We start from the raw sequence: 5,136 nt of genomic DNA, 5'->3' as shown, positions 1-5,136 counted from the left end.
CTGGAAGAGATAGATTAAATATATTTATTTTTATAAAAGTATCAGTCAAATAGACTGCCCCTTCAGTCCCTTTGTCATGACAAAGAAAAAAAAATGGTCAGCATATTCGGAACACCTGGCATCTTGTAGAAGGAAAACATGTAACTTATATTTATCTTAAAGTTATAGAATTCTTGTGAGTAGTTTACCATCACATAATTAAGAAACCTCTTGTGGCTCAAAATGTTTTAAAGATTATTCCCCCCTTCTCATTATTAACTGTCGTCAGGATTCTAATCTTTAAGATAATAGAATCTGTAAATTACCTAACTGGGGCACAATAATGGAGATACACAGCAGTGCCCTGAAAGTAAGGGAAAGAACCTCCTATCTTTCCCCCAGGGCTTCTGGGCACCATGCACAGCCAGGTGACAGGTAAAATTGCCCTTGTTATTCCATACATTAAATGCAGTAAAACTTCATATCTTCCTCCTTTTCAGACTAAACACATAGGTTTTGATAGTTTCCTCCAGCCCCCTGTGGATGGTTATGTGTCCCTCCTCTGGAGACCTGAGTGCCCACTGACTGCACAGTAGACCACCTAGGTAACATTAAAAAGCCCTGGCCACTTTCCAGACCAATTAAATCAGGATCTCCAAGGGTGGGACCTAGACATGTGTGGTTTTTAAAGCTTCCTGGGCAATTCTATTGTTCAACAGGATATTAATACTGGTACCACTAAGTATTAGCACAAGGCTTGTATCTGCCCTCCCCACTGGTCTCTGTTTCATCCCCTTGGGCTCTCAAGGCTGCTGGCGTGCCACCAGCTGTAGCTGTGTCCAGAGGGGCCCTCGAGCTCCTACGTGGGGCCATTATTGCTGTTGCACGTCATAGAGAATTTTATGGTGAACAAAACAGCACTTTCCTCATCTGTAAAACCAAGATAATAGTTAGATCTGTTCTTGACCTTTGTTCTTTATTTATTGAGTAAGGCAGGGGACATCACATGGCTTGGGCTTCTCACCACAAGATGCACTAAGGCTATTGTGGAAAAGCTAGGAGTTGCCAAATGGCTGCCTCAAAAAATGTTGAGTTAGAAGTATAGGGGGAGCAGAGTCAAAACAATACATTGTCGGTAGTGGTGGTGAGCATAACATTTTCATTGTACTACCCATCCTGTAAGCAGTCCTATGCCGTAGATAAGAATAACTTTTGAGTAAAATGAATATATTATGACTCAAAGATAATTACTTATATAGGCTGAGTTGGTATTCATCCATTACCCGTTGATAACCCTATACAAGTGTTAAAATTATACTGTCATAGCTACCGCTCCAAGTCCTTTGAGTGACCCCAGCAGCCCTGGTCCTACCCTGGGACACTCCTGGCCTCCTTGCAGTCCAGCAGTAAAATGGTTGATGTGAGTCATGGCAGGGAATGTCCAGAGCTCAGCTCTGCTCTGTTTGACCAGTACCACACCATATCACTGGATAAATATTTTAATTTCACCCCAGCTATGTTTGAATGTATAATCATAAGGCAACTCAGCCATTCCCAATCTAATAACTCAGTAGGGAAGTCAACTCTTAATCTGTAAGAGTTAAGAGAGGAGTCCAAGATCATACCAGAGGCCCCCCACTTCTGGGCAGGACTCCTCTGTCCAGTACTGGTCATTATTCCTTCTTATCGTCAGTCTTGTTAGGCACATTTTAGACAGATATATCAAAGAGGAGGTTAGTTCAGTTCCATTGTAGAAGTATTTATGGCGTAACCCTAGCATTGTTCTAGAATGGAAGAAATACTAGACAGTCCCTGTCCTGAAGCAATTTACGGCATTGTTGGAAATTCCATACACAGAAACTGGAGCAGCTGAATAGCAGTGCCAGGCAGTATATAGCTTGGTGCACAGGTGTTGTATGAAGATACTAAATACCTGAGAAGATGAAAATAATTCGGAAAGGCTGAAGTGGGAGGATGAATAGGATTCCTGGAAGACTGAGGCCTCACTACACATCCTTTCCTCACCAGATCTGTACATTATCATTTTAATGAAGGGCTGTTGCAATTTGTGACTAATGATTTCCTGCCTCAATGGAAGAGTCCTGTGCTACATTTCACTGACTGCACAGCCAGATTATTTCTGCATGAAATTTTAAATACATTGCTCAAAGTTTTCCCTTCGTACCAGCACTTTTAAAAAATCTATATAATTCATCCTTCTTAAATCTATTCTTAATGAATGGAAATAGAGAAAAACATTTTTCATAGACTGGTAATTAACCCAGGTAAATGATTCAGGAATTTCTCTCTCTGTACGCCATTGTTTTGAACCCCACTCCAGCATTCCAGCTGGACCTTAACCACTCCTCCTTTTTGTTTCCTCTCCCCTCAATCTTCTGACGTAGGTAAAAACAGATTAATTTCTTTCTGTCCCTCATTTTCCTAGCGCGATATCACTTTAATAAAAGATGTTGAATCTCCAGAAAGATTGGTATTTCCTACCAGCGAGTAAGGGGGAGTTTAAAATATTAAAATATATATAGACAGTGCCCATAGAAACTGTAGACAGGAAGAAAGTGTTCATCTTGTGTTATCCATAAGCACAGAAGAGGTTAGTGAAAGGTAATCTTCCTGAAAGTCAGTTTCTACATAAGTTCCTTGGAGTGAGGATCACAATGTTATCAGAGAGGGACTGTGGCTCACACGGCACAGTAAACAGGAAGTAGGTGCTAAATTTAGAAATTACATGAAAGCTTTTCAAAAATAGATAGAGGGCCTAAGAACTCATAAAGGAGACAGTATGCACTTTTGTCTTCCTGAAAAAGCAATGCAAATCACTAGGACCTTTTGAGTTATATTAAGATGAACTTGATTTGGTTTTATGTCATGATCTGGGTTACATCACCAGTCATTTTAGCTTTTCCTGGGAAGCTCATCAGAATGTAAGGGAGGAACACATCTGGATATATAATATCTGTAAAATCTTCAGGCACATCTATTCAGGTGTCTTAGAAAGGGTTTTAATCAGTTTGTGATCTTTGCATATTTTGGAAACTCAACATTGAGGTGAATGCAGTATAATGAGATTTGGGCTTATCTATGGAGAAAAAGAATTATATGTTAAAGTCAACATGCTTCTAGTTGGGAAAACAATTAAAACTGTAAAATAATCACTAGTGGTCACTATAATTATTGTCTATAAACCATAATTTAACCAAGAATTTAAAACAGCATTTCCTTAAGATATAAAACTGATAGTGTATACAGTACGTTGGTAGGAACCGTATAAATTATTTTATAATTTGTAGACCAGATTCCCCAAAGTTGAAACTCCCAAAAGAGTTGTTTGACTGAATACAAAAAAAGAGCTGGGTGAGGATATTTCACCATCATACCTGAAGTATAAACTGGAGGTTGTTTCTGTTGAGCCATTTGTGTATGCTTGTTATTCTGTTTTACATATATTATTTCATTTAAGCTTTATAACAATACCATACTGAATGTATTGCTACCCTGCTTTACGGAGTAGGAAATTGAGACTTGGAGCCATTCAAACGCAGGTAAATGGGAGCATGGGTGAAATTCAGTGTTCTGACTCCAGTCATAGGCTCTCAGCTACTGTGCATGAAGCCTTAAGATGATCATGAGTGCCCCTAACAGCCCAAACCATGTGGTACCATTTGGGTCATAACACATACCTTAGTTCCCTTGGTTAGGCTGGGGTGAATTGGAACTCATAACAAAAGCATTCATTCAATGTTCAGTGTAACTACAGTTCTAGAGGCATAAATTAAGAGGCTGGTGAGGGGGAAACATTGGTAGAGTCCAGGTATACAGTAGTTTCAGAAGGATCCTGGCCAGGAGGCTGAGAAAATGCCTACTGGTGGGAGTCAGATTCAATGTAATTCTCAGTTCCTCTTATGCAGAGTACACAAGCTTTGCAGGGGTTTTGGGGTGAGGGCAGTAGGGTGCAGAATCAAATTACTGCAGGGCCAGGAAGGTAATGTGAAGAGTGAAGCCAGTAAGGTTCTATTCTTTGACACAACATTATAGGCCATAGAATATTCTTCACTTCCATAAAGAATTCTGGTTTCTCCCATTATTGACAGCAGTGAGGGGCAGATGGTAGCCTAACTGGCTGTAGCCGCTTACCTTTTGTAGTATAGGCACAGTGTTGCTGGCTCTTCTGCTTCATCAAGAGAAGTAGAAAACCTGTTTAATGGGAAAGCTCTCAATGTTAGTTGCTGACCTCTTAAAAAAATTGTACTAGACTAAGTGGGTTGCATATTATCAATTAACTTCTAGGCTTCTTGTTTTGCCTTCTCGTGTCTTCCCCAAGCATAATTTGATCCTAAGTCCTGGTTTGCTTGAGACACCTGAAGTTTACACCTGTTGCCCCAGGTTTCTTATTTTTTAGTGAAATATTCTTAAATAATAGCTGCATTGAAATAAACCAGTAGCTTTGATAGATTTTCATTTTGTATTCCTAGATTCTGCCCATGCAGTTGAACAGATTTCTTACTTTAACAGTTGACTAAATCTGAAAGATGTTCCAGCTTCTTCCCAGATCCTTCCCAGATGCAATATAACTGCATATCCCTTTCAAAGACAGCATGTAGCACTCACTGCTAATAAGAAGGAAGCGTGGACAAGAATGAGTAGGGACAGCCAAGTCCTCCCTGTCCGTAGGGTATTAGAGAAGGAAGCCATGCAGCTGTCTTTACTGTCTGTCATTATTAGCTGATTGTGCTGTGCTCTGGTCTGTAAGTTGTGAGGTGCTCTAAAACACCAGACCTTCAGTGAACAGGGTCATTGGGAAATTATGTCAGATATAATCAAAGTACATGCAAAGTCAAGGCCAGTAGTCTCTCTATGGTGTTCTGAAAGCTTTTGCTTCAATGGTTTTTATCATTCATTGTTTATTATAAAATCTATTACTATTTGTTTTATTGTTTGATAATGCTTTTAGTTTGCAATAAATCCCTTGGCCATAATAAGCTTTTTTTAAAAAAACCTGAAAATATATGTTCAACAGAAAACTAGATACTGAATTTTTGTGTCTCAAGAAAATTAATAATAATGTGTTAATTTGAACATAATTGTTTGTTGATATTTAGCATCCACCATGGTAGCCATAATGATGTCATCATCCACAGA

The 5,136-nt window shown here is 39.2% G+C and overlaps 1 protein-coding gene and 1 long non-coding RNA gene across 3 annotated transcripts in view; one reads left to right on the top strand and one right to left on the bottom strand.

The window, feature by feature from the left end:
* Positions 1–5,136, top strand: part of LOC108397041 (guanine nucleotide-binding protein G(q) subunit alpha) — a 275,802-nt gene that overhangs the window by 173,293 nt on the left and 97,373 nt on the right. The gene's annotated exons all lie outside the window — the stretch shown is intronic.
* The window catches only part of LOC140847708 (uncharacterized), a 60,805-nt gene that overhangs the window by 35,340 nt on the left and 20,329 nt on the right, over positions 1–5,136 (bottom strand). The window contains exon 2 of the long non-coding RNA XR_012127763.1: positions 4,132–4,191. This is a non-coding gene — a long non-coding RNA (uncharacterized lncRNA). The remainder of the gene's footprint in view (positions 1–4,131; positions 4,192–5,136) is intronic.

This window comes from Manis javanica, chromosome 2 (assembly GCF_040802235.1).
Source record: "Manis javanica isolate MJ-LG chromosome 2, MJ_LKY, whole genome shotgun sequence".
NCBI classification, from domain to species: Eukaryota; Metazoa; Chordata; class Mammalia; order Pholidota; family Manidae; genus Manis; species Manis javanica.
The sequence above is the reverse complement of the archived record's forward strand: the minus strand, read 5'-3'. Positions and strand labels throughout refer to the sequence as shown.